The following is a 20427-nucleotide window of genomic DNA, read 5'->3' as shown; positions in this document are numbered from 1 at the left end:
GGGTATCGAAATTCAGATGCAAAAGTTGTCATTGTTTTCAAACCAAGTGCTCTCCTTTCATTGGCCTCATTGTTTGAGGCCATGTGATTACTTGGATTCTTACATCATAGATAATTGTGATTATGGTTTAAACTCCAAGAGTGCCCCCATTTCTTTTGCCTTTTCCTTGTTTGGATCACTTTCGGGTATTTCCAAATTGATTGTTTGCCTGATGAAGTCTTTACCATATGGAGCAATGTTTGAGGTGTTTCTTCGTGTTCTTCACAAGGCTATGAATGGTGTGCCTGACAACCCGCTTCATAAGTGCCTCACCCAAATGAGATAGCTGGTCTCTCAAGGTTTGTCACCCATACTCCTCAAAAGAAGAGACAACAAGCTGGCCATCGATTTGAGGAAGGGCGATCGAAAAAGTCGAATTGTTCAAAGAAGTTGAATCATCGATCAGAAAAGTTGAATCGCCAGTCAAACATTGAATTACTAATCGAATTGAGCAATTGAAGAAGTTGGATCACCGATTAAATTGGTCCTAAATCACATGATTGAATCGTGTTGAATCTCATGATTTATGCAAGTATTAAACGATTGTAAAAGTTGGATTGTCGATCTAATTGGACTTGAATCACACAATTGAATTAGGCGATTGCAAACTTGGTATCAGTGATTGCAAAAGTTGGATTGGGTGGTTGCACTAGATGGCGATTGCAAAGATTATCTGCCACGTGTCAAGCTGTGGTGAAGCGGGAGTTGATGAAATTGGTAGATGGAGACTTGATGGCCAAGTTGACGGAGCTCGACATTGCAGTGAATGATAGAGACATTGACTGTAGAAGGTTTAAAGTACCGATTGTAGATTCCTCCTACCGCCTGTGAGGTACAGTATTGTTTGAAGTTGTAACATGAAGTTGTAACATGACTGTTGGAAGAAAAACCAAAAAAGCTATTTATCACTTGAAAAGTTTGTAAACACCCTTCTATTGGAGATGAATTGTTGGAGAGGAACTAAGTGCTGGAGAGAGTCAACGGTTGCAAGGAGGAGTCGTCATTACCTATAATCCACTTTGAAAAAGCTTTGAAAGCTTCAAAGCGTAGAAGCTATGGAGGCTTTTTAAAGCTATGAAAGAAGATAGACAAAGCCAAGAGGCCACCTTTGAGTGAAGCTTGAAGCTCCAAGTCTGCAAGAAAAGCTTCAATGAAAGCTTTCAAAACACCAAAGACTTGATGCTGCTATGATATACCATTGTTGGCTCATAATAGAGCTGAACTCACACACACACACACACACACAATGCTTAATGTGAAGAACAGAGAGAATGGCTAGCTTGAATGGGAGAGAGATGAAGCTCAAGGGTGTAGAGTGAGAGAGAATGGCTAGCTCAAATGGGAGAGAGATAAAGCCCAAGGGTGTAGAGTATGAGAGAGAATGGCTAGCTCGTATGGAAGAGAGATGAAGCTCAAGGGTGTAGAGTGTGAGATAGAATGGCTAGGTCAAATGGGAGAGAGATGAAGCTCTCTACAAGTACAAAGGAGAAAGTACAAATGATCAACAATCCTAAATAATGGATTTGCTTGCTTATATACTAGCTAACCCTAAGGTGTCTATTCACACTTGGATGGCCATGGGGAAAACCTAGTGGGAAAAAAGTACCCATGGCATCAGTACATGGCCTCACTACCATAAATATCTAACAAGAGAAGCAAGGAAAGGAGAGCTCTTAGGCATGGATGTGCAAAGAGCTCACCAGGCCAAGGAACCTCTATTTTGTGCCTTTGCTCTGGTGTGGCAACTCGAGGAACACAGGGATGTGTTTGCTCTGGGTGTGGAGGAAGATAAGCTAAAAGCAAGGGCTTTTAAGGCAGCATGCCAAGGAGGCTAGGCCAACCAACCATGATTAGGAAATGATTAATTAAAGTTACCAATTAATCAATTATTCTTTTCCTTCAATGGTTGCCAAGAATCACGAGCTTAATGTAAAGGAGTTTATTGAGATATCTCCACAACTCACCAAAACAAACGCTTCAAGTGAATCATTATATAGAGATTTGCCATTAATGGAGCCTTGGAGGTTGATCATCACCCAATTCGAGTAAATGATGAGCGAGACCACTTAAAAGAGAAATAAAGCAATATAGAGCACAACAATTTCATGTAGCCCTTGCAAGCTTTTACTCTCTCTGACTTAGAAATCCTCCAAGAGGCCTTATGTACACTCTCAAAAGGCAATCACACACCACCAAATTTACTATTTAGAAATATACCAATTACTCAACAAGGCCTACCCTCTGAGTTGATCCACCTAGCATAGTGCATTATTTAGATTTTGGTGCAGTAGCACACTCGCCTTCTCATAATTTTGATACACTTACACTTTTTTACCTTCTAGTGATGCAATGATTGCCAAATTTAATGTGGGTAAGGCATTCTCACCTTCTAATGACGTAATGACAATGCCAAATTCAATGTGGGTAAGGCTAAAAACATTATTGACAAAGACCCCTTTTACAACCATGAGGACCAATCTCAAGCGAATTTTCTTCACATCTTGGAGGAATTCAAGGACAACACTTTAGATATCTTTGACTCATGGATGTATCTTTCCATCCATGACTCAAAGGACACTTCTTTAGATACGTTTGACTCATGGATGGATCTTTACATCCATGACTCAAAGGACACTTCTTTAGATACGTTTGACTCATGGATGGATCTTTCCATACTCTTGTTGGAAGAAACATAACAAAGATATATGAAGCTCATGTTCATCCATTATTGAAAGTTTAAAAAAGGACCCAAGATATCCACACATTGTAAGGCCATGTATTGAGTGAATTTTATAATGCTCGCTCATAAAGGTGGTCCTTCTACACACACGTTAAATATGCCCATTTCCCTAGCAAGAAGAATGTAAATATAACAACATCCACATTGAGACAATGTATGCCCCTTCTTGAGTGTAGAGGATAAATTATCTATATTTGTATTTTGGGAAATGGCTTGATTTTTTTAAAGGAACTTTGAGCTCATAATTAAACATCTCCCCCCTCCCTCCCTCTCCCTCTCTCTCTCTCTCTCTCTCTCTCTCTCTCTCTCTAAGCCTCTTCTAAACATTTGGGAGTTTTTAACTGCTAAAAACACCATTCCCTCTAGGGATTTCATATTTGCTCAAAATTTTTATGTTATTAATAGCGTAAATCAATCAATAACACAATAGTGTCATTGACACCAAAAAAGTTGACCTGTTGTGGTGACCTGTGAAACCTATAAAGGCCTACTGGTCTTTTGCATTTTCCCATCGGGCCCATCGAGCTTCTAGAGTTTCCCGACGGGCCTTACAAGGTTATAAATATAAAGCTGTCGCCTCCCCCCCGTGCGGGTCCACTGGGCGCATTTTCACTTTTGAGAAAGAGAGAGAGAGAGAGAGAGAGAGAGGTAATGGCTAAGGCCCTCATAGAGGAGGTCACACTTATGTATGGTAATACCAGGATTGATGGTACATGGTGGGATATAGTGAATGGTTCCCAACAGGTTCGAGTGGTGGCTTCACCTCTCCTTTCTCATTTGATGATCGCATGGAAGGAGGTGTTGGCACACACTAAATGGAAGCCTTCAGACAAGTGGTTGCAATTGAATTCTATGGCAAGTGAGGTGTTGGCTACACGACTTCTGGAGTGGCCTGACAAACTTGTTGAACAACCAAAATTCAATAGAATGGCTTGATTGGGACTAGTGAGAATTATGGATGCTTTGTTGCCACGTAGAGATCGCTTATTGTCTTTTCGAAAATTTTGGGGTTCCACGTGGATATGTACAGTTATTACGGGAGAAGGTGAGGGCATGCCTTACACCGTTTGGTGATATTCCCCAGAACATCAAGTTTTCTTTCATGTTTTCAAGTAGATAGGTTTGTGGCATATCTGGTTAACTAGGAATACCTTCATATTTCATGCAAAAGTGGCTATTACAACTCACATAGGTCGTATAAAAGGGCTACTATTGTGGCAAGTCTCTTCCTTGCAGTTAGCTCATTTTATGGAGAATGACATGGCTATATATTGGTTGAGGGTACTTCGAGCTACACCTGTGGTTTGGGGTAATTAGTGAGGGAAAGCTAGTACATCACATAGCGGCTATGTAGCCATTTGTAAAGTAATTTTTGGTAATATATCTTCTATTACGAAGAGAGAGAGTGCAAAGAGACTACATCACACACGTAATAATTTTAACTTTTTACGTTTAGTTTTATTTTTTTAGAAACCTAATAAAAAATTGAGTGTGTCATATTTTTGGCACATAACGTCGAGGACTGGCTAGGTTTTAGAGTCATGTCAAGGCCACCCTATGTCGTAATGTTCGGTTGTGTATGCCATTAGATAAGTATGTTTGGCATTTCAACAATTGGTCGTATCACTTGGCCATCGTTATCATCATGGGACATGACACCTTCCCTTGTTTGCAAATTAAGATCGAGACACGGTTGTACCGCTTGGTTGTAACGTGTCATTTGTCAGCTATTGGGTGGGGTATATAGGATTCGACTCTAAGTCTTATTGCTCGGTTGTTTGGTTGTCTCCAAGGTTTATATATAGTGTGTTAGGGTTTGAAACTGGGTTGTTTGGGTGTCTCCAAGGTTTATATATAGTGTGTTAGGGTTTGAAACTGTGTTAGGCTATCACACGTTGTTCTAGTTCATATTTTTATGTGCATGTAGACTTCGACATTGGGTCGTATTGCTCGGACATAACATGTCATTTTAATTATATGTGAGTGTATACTTTGACATCGGGTCGTATTATTTGGCTGTAACATGTCATAGTTTTTATTGTAATTTGTATATGTGTGTATTCTATGTTGTTTATCTAATGCACATTGTTTATACTCTGTCTTAGTCTCCATCTCTTCTCTTCACATTCTATATTGTCTATTCTCTCTCCCTCCCTCCCTCTCTCTCTCTCTCTCTCTCTCTCTCTCTCTCTCTCTCTCTCTCTCTCTCTCTCTCTCTCTCTCTCTCTCTCTCTCTCTCTCGCTTTGCTTGCTTTGAAAATTTGGTCTCTCTCATTGTGATATCTTAAATCTAAATTTGCGAAAAAAATGTGATGTCTACTCTCTCTCTCTCTCTCTCTCTCTCTCTCTCTCTCTCTCTCTCTCTCTCTCTCTCTCTCTGTGTGTGTGTGTGTGGCACACATCATCTATTTTCAGCTATATGATTTTGAATTTTTTTATTAAATTTTGATTTGCTATATAAAATATCATCTTCTTTGAATATAAAAGAATTCGGTTTTGTCATTATTCACAGTAGCATTTTTATCATGCACGAGGGCATAATGGATCTTGTGACAAAACAGATGTTCCGTCAAGAACTTTGCCACAGAATTAGTACACTTACTGAGGACGACATCAAAGACTTCATCTCCAATGAAGTCCAACTCCAAGGGTTGGCAAGGGAGATTTTGAAAGCCATGAAGGCAATCCTACCACATAGAAGACAGTTCTCTAAATGAGAAGATGCACAATCTCCTCAGTAGCATCATAGGGGATATGTAGAAATGTGCTGTAGATTTGTGTGACTCTCTCCCTCACGGACTAACCATACAAGAGCTAGAGTTTTGGGATGCAAAGTGGAAAGTAGAAAAAGCTAGAAGCAAGAGAGTAGACTCCCAACACACACTGTTGAAGTGCATTCACTTAGAGCAAGCAGTCCAAAGGGAGGCCCCTCAAAGCGAAGAGTCAAGCCATGTCCAGAGGAAGCAACAACAGGTACTATGGCACACTTGCACTTACTTCTAGAAATGTGTAATGCTCACTCCTAATAGGGGTGCCTCACTAGGTCATCCTATACAAGAGCAAGGTCGGAGAGGGTGCCTTCGCGGGGAGTGTTGGAGAGTGTAATTTGAAGGCCTATCTTTTTTCCCTCCTCCCATCACCTTTATCGCAAAGAAATACAAAGGCATAAGCATAAGTCCTTCACAAAGGAGTATGGAATGCAACTCACACTAGGGCCTTGTGAGATGCATTGCATTTACCCGTTAGTCCCCCTTGGATAATAATATTTCCTCACTACAACAATGGTACCATGGGATCCTTACTTATGACCCTCCCCTTTAAACGCAAGACCTTCATGTATATAGTCACCAAGCAGCGAGGCACAATAAGGTTCCTAGCAGAGGATCCTATTTTACAAATTGCACAGATGGCGGCTCAGTTGGATGTCTTTTTGTAGGGCTACCTAATATTATTCATGCAGTATTCGAGGCCATGGGAGCTACTCATGCAGGGAGAATCATTCACCATGCATACAATATTATGTTAGATTACACAAGGGAGCACGCATACAGGGTGGGAGTCATAGGATGGGGGCTGGTAATGTTTGTAAGGGAGAAATGAGAGTCTGTGAACTAGCTGTAGCGACCTCGAGGTGCAGATGATGTAGCGTGGGAGCTCATGAAGAATGAAGCCAAAGACTGCACTCTTGGCATGCCCCAGAACTATTAGATCCTGAAAATTAAGATGCTTTTGTAAAGAGTCAAATATATATGCAGGGCCTTGGTTAATTATCCAATTAATAACCTTTTTTAAGAAGAGCATTGAGCATTGAGCATCACACTAAAAGCAATTCAGAATTGCATCCTAATTGGGATAAACTAGAGTGTATTCATTTTTTTATAATGCATTATATGTTTGTAAAGGAGAAGGTAAATGTTAAAAAAGATTAATACTCAGCCTCAAGCAAAGCTTCAATCGACCATTGAGCTGATGCCAGTATTTTATTGAGATATAGATTTTTTATAAAATATATTTGATACAATCTAATGAGAATCAATATGTATATTTTCTACAATCAATATTTGATACAATCTATTGAGATGTATATTTTTACAATCAATCAATATTTAACATTTGTGAGGCGGCTAGCAGTTTCTTTGCAATGAGTGAATAAGTTTTGAAGTGCAATTACTTGATTCCATGCCATCCACCGCAATCATTCATTGCTTGATGTTAACCATATTATTTTTTCAGCAATCTTTTTTTACCTTTCTTTATAGTGATATTAACATGGGTGCATACTTTTGTGTTGACAGCCATGGCCAAACAAGGTGGGGAAACACCACACTGAGCAAGACAAGGGGATCAAGAAGATGATCCTGCAAGACAAGCATGAAAAGCTTATGAATGCATTCAAGCCCTAGCCGCCAATTTGGACACCACACAAGTTCCTCGAACTGCACAGCAAGATCATCCCAATGGGTGAATCATGCTCACATGAAGCGGAAGGAGGTCGACAAAGCAGTGAGGAAGCAAATGGTTCGTAATATATGGACTATAGCGAGGGGAGATGAAGAAAGGCAGATGGAAGGTGGAGGAATATCTAAATGATGATATAAGGGAAAATGCTTAAAAAATATATCTTCAAATCAAAGGTCATCCCTTATATCATGGAGATTGTCCTCTTTGATATGCAAAGATGTTGTACATGCACTTTGTAGAAGATACGCCCGTGGACTTTAGCTTCAAATAAACCCATCAGTCTCAGCACATGATATCCGACAAGAATTAGTTACGTTCACTCTAGAGAGCTTTGATAGGCTATCCATGGGGCTTCCTTGCAGGTGCATGAAACAAGAGAAGAGCTGTGTATGCATATCAAAAGCCAAGAGACGCACCTCAAGAAGTGGCAAGATGTCGCCATGATGCCTACCAAAGCAACTCAAGATAATGCATCTTTGAGTAGAGAGCTACATGCACTTAAGGAGCAAGTTGTAAGCTTAGAGGAGAAGTTCATTGTTAAGCATATAAGGACACTAATTTCCCATCCATCATCGATAAGGGAATGCCCAATCAATCCTCGCAATATATGTCCAATTTGGGATAAGTCTTTTAACGAATGGAGTGGTTATTACACATTACCTTGTGGACATTACTATCATCTATCATGCTTAATCGAGTCAATGTTATTAGTTAACCGTTGTAAACTATGTGACCTAGAATTACAAGAAGACTTGTATAAGATGTTTGGACTTCAACAAGAGTTCCAACAAATTATTTCAAGCATTAGATGAGGAATCCGTAGCGTTTTAGAAACATTAACTTTGATGAAAGTAGTTAAGAAACATCTAGCAATGATGTATTAAATTCTGTACTCTCAATCTGAATGGAGAAACACTTTTTGTGCTTTCATATTGTCTTAGTTAGTTTTAAAATCAATATGAACGTACATTGAACTCAAATGTTAGGAGTTTCATGTGCTGGGCGTAAAGTGGTGTCTTCTTTTTTGTAGGTGTTCTTTAATTTCTTGAACATCTACCTTGAAATTCTCATCTACTTCTTCTTGCATACTCATCATAAAAGAGGAATCAACATTTTATAAATCCTCTTCTTTGACATCTCTATTTGCATCATCCACACATTCATACATCATCTTGGAACATCTTCTTTGTAATCTTCACTCTCAAAGTGCATCAAGATCTTCTCGTTGCAATACATGTACACCAATTTTTCTATTGTATCTACGAGAAGTCGATTGTTGCGAATGGTACTATGCACATACTTGTATGTGCTCCAATTTCTTTCACAGCTTGAGTTTTCTCTGTATTGTGTAAGCACTTTCATTGCAAGGGGCCTTAGAAATTCACACGATGTTCCACTCATAATCCACCACTTCCCTACAAGTTGATCTCTTGCTAAATCCTGAACAAACTCACCACTGAACTTTCCCTCTTTAACTTGTATTTCAAAATTTCTTGAACACAACTCACCCACAGCTGTTGAGTCGGGATATACCGAATTGACAACAACATAGAAATCATCCAATACTTCTTCTTTGGCACATTCATATTCACAGACCAACATTCTAGGTCCAATAAAAAAGCTACATTGTGTAAGGAGCTATGAGCTGAAGCCCATCTAATACTCAAGTATCCCAGTAATATGAGTCATCATTGCTTATTATTAAATGGTGCTTGCCATTTAGTAACAATGGAGTCTGAGATGGTCTCTGGATTTAACAAGCTCTGCTGAAATGTCCACCATGTCATCCACATTTTACCCATATTTTCACCTCATGTATCCAAAGCTTGAATGGTATACATAAAGAGCATCATAACATGGTAATGCAGCTCGAATGGCATACATAACGAGCATCATAACATGGTATGCAGTGCACATAAACATCTCTTGTATACCATATTTATTTTGGAGGAGAGATTCTAATGTATAAAATTGAGTGCAAAACCTTGTTTTTGCAGGTAGCTTCAACATCCGTGTCATATGCGATCTAAAGATATTGAGCACTTTTTGATGCTTAAGCACAAGTTTCACAATCCCCCTCCATTCATCAAGTATCTCTTTGAACCAAATTGTATCTACACTTTTATACCAATCATTTAATACTAGATTCAAGGAGTGTGTATTACACCCACATGCATGTAGGTGTGTGTAACGAGACTCTAATATTTGTTGACAGATCGATCATTTTTTGTATTATCCATGACAACTTGGATAACATTTGTTGGACCCACATCTTTGATTACCTATGCAAGAACTTCAGCTATATATGCACGAGATTTTATTTGATCGAGCTCTCCACTTTCTTGATAAAACATTCTCCTCAAGGATACACAAGCGCCTTTGCACATTTGACCATCCATTACAAATAATTATACATCTAGACAACGATAAATTGTGCAAAATTAATTGTTCAAACCTCTCTTAACACTTGCATGGCATTTATCCCCACCAGTAAATCATTTCTCATTTGATGATATGAGGGAGGGCTAAAACCAGCACCACACTCTCCTATCTTTTTCTATGCTAATTTCCACTCCTCTCAATCGACCATAGACATTAAAGCTCCACTAAAATATATAGTGATACTTCTAGCACTATTGCACGAAAGCATTCTTGCAAACGAAGCTTGCCTCTTGTTGCAACACTACTACTACCACCATGCAACCCAAAGTGCCGAGGATGTTGTGCTCTCCATTCCTCTATTACATTCTCTTTGATCCTGGCCACATGCATTCACATTTGTAGCTTCTTGCTCTGCAAGTGAAGCTATACCATTTTGAGAGGATGGCCTTGAAGAAGTCTGAGAAGAAGGTTGAGGTGCATGTGAAAGATGATGAGCATTTCCAAAGGAAACTTTGAGTCTTTTGCCCTTGTCACTCTCCTCTATCAATTTTCTTAGTCATTTTAATGCACTGCAGCTAGATGATCACATTTTCTACACTTTTTCTTAATACTACCAAGAAAATGGTCCCTAATACGTGGGGTACCTCTTGATTTATGTACATGACCATAATTGCATTTCCACTCCATGAATTCACCACACAAATTTTTACAAAATTGCCACTCGGGTCTAGGCATTTTTTTCTTTCCATGTTGTTGTGCACCAAAGCGAATATTCCGTGTCGTTGGACCGATAGGTTTTCTAGTTAGAGAAGCCTTACACACATGTAGATATGAGGTGTTACAATCCATTTTGTGCTAAATATATGTGTTCGCGTTTGCAAGCGATACAATGTTTACTAAAAAAGTCTACATGTTATAAATATAAGAACAAGATTCATATGACATTTTACACACTAATCTTGTAAGTTGTGTTTAAAAAATCACTTTTCACATTTATAGCTTTAAAATACTTCCATAAATATACTACATGCTCTTCACCAATTAAAAATAAAAAACCTTTTAGCACAATATAACCATGATTTAAGATAATATAATACAAAATCATATCATACATATCAAATTACATATAAAAATTGAGCCGATATACATTTCCAATTACATATAAAAATTGAGCACATACCTCAAAAACGATGAACAAGACGCGAATCACCACCAGCAAGGACCACCTACAACCCAACAAAGGACTCGTAATAAGTAAGTCATATCAAACAAGTAGCTTACACCAAGGGAGTAGTACAATCCACTGAAAGATCAATACTCCAATGGCTTGCACTTTATAATAATAAACTAGAGATAACAAAAGACAAAAGGACCAATGCTGTCCAATAGTAGGACAAATGGTCCAATAAATCACATACATAATTATATTTCTCTATAGTAGTAAAAGGACTAGCGCTATACCCAATAAAGCACTACTAGTCCAAGCTAAAGTGTAAAGTAATCCTTGGACCCTAACCCTAAGTCTAAACTAAAGCGCACACAAATAACGTATAAATGTAAATCAAGGATAACCACCACCTAATGAAGGACAAGATGTCCAATCCGTACACTATACTCTATATGTCCAATCCGTACACTATACTCTATATGTCCAATCCGTCCTCCAAAGGAAGTTTTGCAAAAGGGGAGGCTACCAAAGCAAGAGAGCTAGGTTATTACATTTGTATGATTTATATAGGCAAGAATAGCTTGATGGGGACCATTTGTCACTAACTATGAAAAAAGGCACATCACCAAAGTTAAAGAGACCATGTTGGATAGTGTTTTAAAAAATGGATAGTGATAGAATGAGTCCATGAATGTGTTGTATGGATTTATGTGCCAAGACCACCTTCATTTGATATTGGAAATGAATTATGGTGGTTCTAAAATGTTTGGTGTAACAATGTATGGTTCTTAAATCTCATGGTGGTATCAAGAGATTGGTCTGACCACAAAAGAGGTAATCTTCTTAGAAGTTTTTTTTTTGGGAGGCTCCTTCATGTTAAAAGGGGATCTAGGTGATGGGTTATACCATAGAGACGAGGCTTTCGTCCACGATGTGATCTCTCCCCCCGTTTAGAGAAGTTCTTAGATGGCTACTACCAATGACTAGGGATGATTAAAAATAAATGTCACACTTCATTGTTAGAAATAGGCTAATTAAACTTGATTAAACAATACATTACGTAATGGAACACTAATCAAGACACAATGTCAACAGTAATCAAGCCCTGAAATGAGAAAAGGAGTATGGGTCACTCCACCTCTTCTCACAACCTCAAGGGACAATGTTGACACCTCATTGCTTATATCATTAGGAAATCTACCTTGAGCTTTTGCATTCACACCTCTTACTTCTTCTTCTTACATTTACACATGCCAAGAGACTTTGATTGATATGTCTCTAAAGTGCAACACTCTTGCCCTTGCTCTATTCTTATACTCTTCATCATAGATGTTAAGATTCTACATGCATGGATCCTTGGTGTGGAAGCATGTCTTCGTGGATGTTAAGATTGATATTTCTCTAAAGTGCAACACTCTTACCATTGCTCTATTCTTGTCCTCTTCATCATAGATGTTAATATTCTGCATGCATAGATCCTTGGTGTGGAAGCACGGGTCTTAGTGGATGTGTGTGTCTCTTTAACTTTTAGTCACATGTGAACATCTTATCCGTGAAATAAAAAGCATGGATTACGTCAAATAAAGGTGGTGGATTGGATCTCTAGCAGGCACTCTGAGAGAGGAAGAAACTTCAAGAGGAAAGGGAAGGCAACTAGATGAAGAGTAGGTGGTCTGCATCTATACTAGCCTCTTTATATGTGAAGACGGGACATTACATTCTCCCCCTCCTAATAAGAGAAAGACTAGGAGATAAAATTTGGATCTTGGTGTATAAGTGAAGCAACATTCTCCCAAGTGTTGTCTTCATCTCCCAATGTCCATTAAGCTTTGGGTCACGATCACTAACAATATCAACTGGCAAACCATAGAGACTAAATAACTTCTCAATAAACAAATGAGCAAGTTTCACAACCAAGATTTTCTTTGGTAGGAATAAACCTCGCTAACTTAGTGAGTCAACTTACCGAATGGCATTATTCCTCACTTACCTTAGTACCCAAATGGCATTATTGCTTGTTAGAAAAGCATTTTTTCAACGCTTCAACCTAGTGTTGTTGCTATGAGTGATAGATGTGCTCTATCTTGTAAGGCACACCCGACAATTGCTAGTTATGGTGAGCACGCGGGCACACCCGACAATTTCCAGTTTAGCCACTGGTGATGGTCAAGTGTGGCCAAATGGTTAGGAGACAACTTATATAGACTTAGCACTCTGCCAAGTAGGATGTATGCTTGTACGAGATATGTGACCGCATTAGTGAGTTGTGGACACACTATTCTCAGGTTACGAGGCCCATTTAAGAGTCCAAACGGTCTCAGATGGCCATGGGAGTTGTACTAAGTCCCTATGGCACACTTAGTTGGACTTATTTATAGTATAATATGGTCCTAGTCAGATGATATGTTTGGTTATTCATTTTGGACTAAGTTATGGGTTGGTTAACATGGCCGACTTATGTCCATGATGACTTATGTCCACGATACTATATATAGACTAGTTTTGTAGCCTTAGTTTATCATCGAGTTTGTTGTAGTCAAGCACTCTTGTAAGCAAGACATCCTCTGTCCAGAGTCTATCTAGATATTGCCATCAAAGCTCCTTACTCAGAGTATATGAGTGAGCGGATGCCATTAGTTTGTAATCAAGTTTTTACAAGCAGTAATTTTATTTACTCTCCACTTCTTTCTGCAATTTAGTGATTTGCATTGTGTTGATCTAGCTTCTTCTATTGTGTATTATTACATGGTATCAGAGTGCATAAGCTCTAGGCCAAGCTTTTTTTTGGCAATTTTCTATTTGAAGACAGATTTGGAGAGATGGCCCAACCTGCACACATAATGCAACCACTCACGCCTACCCTCCACCTTTTGGTGATCGAAAATTGGATGGGACAAATTTTACTCTTTAGAAGTTCAAGATTAGGTCCATTCTTGATTCATATGAGTTGTGGGAAACCACAACATGGGTTGATGCAAAGACAGGTCCTTCTCTAGATCCAGCACATCCACTACATACCATACTACTAGATCCCGTTCTTGCTTTGGCATGGAGGTGAAGGGATGTGGATATGCCATGTGCCATCATCACTAGCATCACTGATTCAATGATGACCCTGATTTAGTATACTACCACAGTTTCTAAAGCATCATGGCAAGATGGAGGAATCAAATAAGGGTCCAAAACCTTGAGAATCAGCTTCTAGGAGAAAGGCATTCTGATGGAAAAGTAGCATAGCAATTTATATCACGGGGATAAAGAATCTGTAAGATCAGATGGCAACAGTGGGGGTCAATAAGACCAGCAAAGAACTAGCATGTAGGTGCATCAAAGTGTTGCCCCCAAAGTATGATAGTTTAGTGACCTCTCTGAACACACAGGTGCACAACCTCTCTCTTACTTTTGAGGAGTCCAACGCAATGCTAGTGGAGTAGGAGATGCATTTCAAAGCTAGAGATGGTAGTGATATATCATTCTCCGTAAATGCAAAGAAAGGCAAGGGGAAGGGCTCCTTACCCTTTGAAAAGAAGAAGAAATCTAAGGCAAAGTGTTTCTACTATAACAAGCTTGGTTAGGTGGTTAAAGAATGAAGCAAACGAGAAGAATGGCTTTTTGAAGCCTTGGAAGGAGTCTGAGAAAAGTGCTAAAGCAAAATTAGAGTTGTTTGTGGCAATAAAAGAAATCTGTGCAAAAGTAGATAATTCCTCAACATCCAATCGTATTGATAGTGGAGCAGCCCAACATATGACGATGTTGAGATATCGAGCTCATCTAGTGAGGCGGTGGACACTGGTGACCCGCCTGGGGGATAGGCCCCACACTTACACCACTGGCATGGTTGGTGAGATCATGGGTGATATGCGGCCAGTGGGATGACAGGCTGTGTGACAGCCATTCTGGCATAGTTATAGTGCCAACTCATTTAGTTAGGTTCACACTATAGAGAACCCTAGTATGTATTTGGTTGAGTACCTTTCATATTGTGTGTACTCTTATCTTTGTATATGGTGTGTTGAGTGTTGTGTGAAGAAGAAGAACCCTAGTATGTATTTGGTTGAGTACCTTTCATATTGTGTGTACTCTTATCTTTGTATATGGTGTGTTGTGTGAAGAAGAAGAAGATTTTCAGCCTCTCACCTTGTGTGTTCTCTTTTAGGGTTTTGTGAGTGTGTGTGCTTGCAAGAGATCAAGCTCTCTTCTCCCCTGCATCTTTTCATAGTATCAGAGCCTGGTTCATGCTAAGGGCTGAGCTGCAAGCAGGAGAAGCACAGGAAGAGGTATGAGGGTAAGAGCTTCATCTACTCTTCCCTATTTGTGTTGGCGACTACACCCTTGTCAGGAGCTCTACAGGAGGCACCGGCAAACGATCTCTGATTGAGGAGCTTTCTTTGCGGGAGTAAAGCTATAGGGCAACTATATTGTCCTATAGGACTTCATTTTTCAAGCCGAAAACACATTTTGGGCGCGTTAGGACCTTCGTTTTTCAAAAAGCATGCGATTTCGAGCACTACGGGTAAGTCATCGATTCTATGCAGGGGGGCATTCATAACGCTATTTTACATTGGGAATAAACCCCTAGAAGGTAAGTTAGAAGGGAAGTTTGTTGTGCTTTCCATTAGAACCAAGAAAGAAAAAGTCCTCCTAGGAAGAGGATGGATAGAGCACAATCAATCCCACATCAACTTTGGAGCTTTAAACCACCACAATGTAGCTTTCCTCTGTAGCCATTTATATGGTAGTGTGTGGACATAGATTCATAATGTGCAGGGCACTTTTTTCCTCTTTAAGGTTTTTTTTCCCAAGCATGTGTACACACTCTTATGAGAGTGTGTAAGTGACCTTATCATTTCTTATCATATCACTTCACTCATTCTCATCCATCTACTTTGAGTGTTGTGCTTCTCTCTATCTATCATTGCTTGTTGCATATGTGTGTGTGTTGCTATCTTTGTCTCCACTTCAATAATTGGTATAAAAGCAAGTTGCATGTGTGTGTGTGTGTTTCTATCTTTGTCTCCATTCTAGCAATTGGTATAAAAGAAAGTTCTATTGGTCCCCACCCCCTTGTCATCTTCTCCTCAAGTTTCTCTTTTGATAATCTAAGATTGAGCTATCTTCATAGGTGGAGAAGTTAAACCCTATACTATTATGTTAACTCCATTAAACTCCATTAAACTACATTAACAACATTTTTATGCATTTTGGGACATTTCAAGCGCATTTTGGGGCTCGTCTTCATGTTGTAAGGTTGGGGAGTGTCAATTAAAATTGTAACTCCTCCTCATATCGAGTGAAAAGAGTTGGTAAGGTTGTTCTTACTATGCTGTAAATGGTGTGAGAATCACTCTCTCATAAGTCTTTTTGTGCCAAGGATTAAAAAGAACTTACTATCAATCTCTCCTATTGTGAGGGTAGGCCTAGTGGTTAGATTTGTTGATGGTAGATGTATAGCTCATGATCAAAGTGATGGAGACATCACGGTGGTATATAGTATTCTAAGCCATGGGCTTTATAGGTGGGACCTGTGTTGTGAGAGATTGACGTATAATTCTTCTTTAATTTTATTGCGACACGTGTGCTGAAAATGGTGAGCCATAGGGGGGGGGAGAGAGGGAACAAAGCTCTTTGAGAGAGTATTTACACGACTCAATGATAGGGATTTGATTGATATGTTTAAGCTCATTAGGCACAATGGCTTTATAGGCATATGCCTTATCTTCTAAAGCACAGTCATAATACACATATGACACATGTCACACTTATCTTATCTAGATATAATGGGGTGTTCACACACATACACTTGAATAAGGTTACACACACACACACATAAGATGGCTCACACATGAGACGAACACATGCACATGAGGCTATGAATACTTAAAAAAACCCCTTTCGCGAGAGCGAAGGTGGTGAGACCCAATATGCAAAGGAAGTAGCTACCTTCTAATTCCATCACATACTTCAAGGGAGCAATCTAGCCATGCAATCAGTAAGTGACTAAAGCAGCAAGGCCAACTCTTTATCACCCCCTAGCTCCTAATAGGGATAAAGGATAACACAAAGCCTTTTTATAAGTGAAGGCACACAACAACACACAAACATTTATTACAAATCTTTTTCAGGGGACCTCCCAAATAGAGAACCCTTATTGACACACATAGAAAAAAAAACAACTAGAATGCCCAGTCATAGTCTTCCTTAGTGAGGGAGACTTGGGGTGTTTGCAACTATTTCCTCTTCTTTAGTTGGTACCTCTTCATCTTCACCTATGAGATTTACTTGATGCTTTTCTTGCTCTTTTTCTATTTATTTAAAGTAATTGGCCTCCTTGTGCCCCATCCTTTTGTAGTACTTGCATTGAATCTTCTTATTACTCCTCCATATATGTGCTCCTATAAAATCTTTATCATCACCAAGACTAGTGTTTGCTTGTTATTCTTCTTTATTTCTTCTATCCTACTCAAGAAGCAAAGCCACTAGGTCTCTAAAGCTTATAGCTGCTACATGAAGGAATTCTGAAGTTTGCTTAAATCGAGTGACCCCTCACATACTCTTAATGATGAGTATAGCCACCTTGTCTTCATCCTTGGGGTCACATCATTTGAGGGTAGCAATTTATTGGGTTATTGACCCAAACTTGGCCAGATGATCACTTAACTCTTTATTTTCATTCATTTTAAGATCATATAAAACTTGAGCTTCAGGTAAACCTTAGAGTTAGTGATTTTGTTACCTTTTGATTTTGCCTAGATTTTCTTGGTTATGGACTTGAAGTCTACCTATGTGATGCACCAAAGAATCTGCAAAACTTAGGTCGATTAGGGCAATGCTTTTTGCAAAACTTAGGTCGATTAGGGTAATTCTTTCTCATTGCATTGTCACCACACCTTTTGTTTGTCTACTCCTAGATCTTCGTGATCTCCAAAGCCTGTCTCTCATAGTGCCTCTCACATAAGCAGGAGCTACTGCATCTTGGTAGTAGGAAACCCAATGCCAGAAAATCTGTCGATTTTTTCCATTGATAGTGCCATGATAAATTAGAGGCAGAGCTAAAAACTAATGAAGATGGCCTAGAGGGAAGGCTACTATAGGTACCTATGAAAGTGGAGGTGCCAAGCTTCAGAGACAACACGTTGCGGTAAACTTTGACATGAAGGTGTGGGCAAAAGGCACATGCACAACACAAAGGGGTGGGAATAGGGTGCAAAGGGCATGGGCAAAGAGGGGGAGTGAAGATCAAGTGAGAACATGGCAAAGAGGCTACATGAAGGTGTGGGCAAAAGGCACATGCACAACACAAAGGGGTGGGAATAGGGCGAAAGGGCATGGGCAAAGAGGGGGAGTGAAGATCAGGTGAGAACATGGCAAAGAGGCTACATGAAGAGCTGGTGGGAATAGGGCACGGGTGAAAATGTGGCACAAGCGGACATGCGGGTGTGGATGGCTACACGGGTTCATAGGATGAATAGTTAGACGGGCTCTAAGGGGCACCCACTTAACCGATTAAAGGATGATCAACAGTCAGATAGGCTCTGATACCATTTGTTGAAAATGGTGAGCCATGGGGGAGAGAGATAGAGAGAGAACAAAGCTCTTAGAGAGAGAGAGATTTGATTGATTTGCATGACTCAATGATAGGGATTTGATTGATATGTTGAATCTCATCAAGTATAATGCTTTTATAGGCATAGACCTTATCGTTTAACACTTTTATAGGTATAGGCCTTACATTTAAATCACACTCACAAATACACACATGATACGACACACATATCTTATCCATATATAATGGGGTGTTCACACCTAAGCACGCGTTCACACACATACACATGAATAAGGTTACACACACGCACACACATAAGATGACACATACACATGAATAAGGTCACACAAACACACACATAAGATGACACACACACATAAATAAGGTCACACACATACACATGTGTGTGACCTTATTTATAATGGGGTGTTCACACCTAAGCACACGTTCACACACATACACATGAATAAGGTTACACACACACACACACACACAAGATGACACATACACATAAATAAGGTTGCACACATACATATGAATAATGTTACACACACATAACATGACTCATACACAAGACAAACACATGCACACGAGGCTTCAAATACCCAACAATGTGCTATGAGTCACACGGAGCTATGGCATGTCCCCATTGGTCACTTGAATTTTGGCTGCTTCTTGCACCTTAAAAGGCAAGAGATAGTGTCAGAGTTGCCAAAGATTAAGGCCCTATCCAACATGCATGTGAGGGGTGCATTTTGGTTAAGATGTAATGGCAGGCATCATTCCTGAAAGATGGATCACAAAGGGCTACTATCCAGAAATTACAACTTATGTGCGAAATGAATTTTGGGCAAGATGCAATATACATTGTTTTTGAAAGAGGATGAATAAGGGCTGTTGTGTCCAAAAATTACAACTTATACATATGTGGTCCTATGAGGACACCATCCATCGAGGGATATATGTGGTCCTATGATGAGGACACCATCCATTAGGTGATATCTCTACTCTGTGACTTTTATTAATGAATGCTCTAGGCACACCTGAGTGTATCCATTAAAAGAAAAGTCAAAGGTTTTTACATGTTTTAGACATTTTGTTTCTATGGGTGGAAATGTGTCTGCATATAAACTTAGCAACCTTTATACATATCCATGGGGGAAGTATATGTTAAAGGAGTACCTTAGAGCTTATAAGAACATTATTTTCTTCAAATTTCTTTATTTTTTCATGAGACATAGTTTAGAGGTCCTCCTCTATGGCTTCTAATGCTTTCTTTTCTACAATGGCCATTTTTGAGCTCCATAACTTTGTCCTTAAGGGAGTCCATAATCTTGTGAGATTATTTGATATGTAATGTTTAATTATGGTCCATAAGGTAAGATGATAAGATTTTGGAGTTTGCCACACAATTTTCATGCCTCTTGTGGGTCTACATTTATTGCTCATGCTCATCAATATTCTCATATTTAGTGTTAGGTAGTGTTAAATACCTTGAAGCATCCTCCATAATTGATGCATCAAGGGGAGTTTTGGCATCCTAAACCCTTCATACGATAAGTGGAATAGCTTCCTTATTTTTTCTTCTTCATCATCCTCTAAGCCACTTACTTCTCAATCATGTTGGAATTTGTCTTTTATATACAACTAGTGCAGGCACATGTGTTGTGGAACCTTACCGTTGGATGTGTCTACTTCATTCTACATAATACAACCTGTCACTTGATTCATGTATGGACCCAATTGTGGCATTCTATAAATTTACGAACATCGAGATACTAAAAAGTGTCCCAATTCATCAACAATTGACTTAAAATTCCCATCTCCTGTGCACCAAACAGAAACAGTCCAAATGGTGGGTACAATCTGCTTAGGAAGCAGTTAATCGAACAAGTCTTCAGTGTTTCTATTGTCGTGGACCTCACAAAGTGGCAGACTGCATAGTTTGGAATACTCCCATGCCCATAATCACTAACTCTTTCAACCCATGTGTGAACGATGTGGCATTGATCACATGTTCCAAGATTGCCCAAGACGAGTTGCTTCAATGCAACTTGTCTCACAAAAAACAATTCAAGAACAAAATTATTAAAG

The sequence above is a fragment of the Cibotium barometz genome, chromosome 15 (genome assembly GCF_041138505.1).
Source record: "Cibotium barometz isolate CiBa-2024 chromosome 15, ASM4113850v1, whole genome shotgun sequence".
Classification (NCBI taxonomy): domain Eukaryota; kingdom Viridiplantae; phylum Streptophyta; class Polypodiopsida; order Cyatheales; family Cibotiaceae; genus Cibotium; species Cibotium barometz.
Note: the sequence above shows the minus strand (reverse complement) of the source record.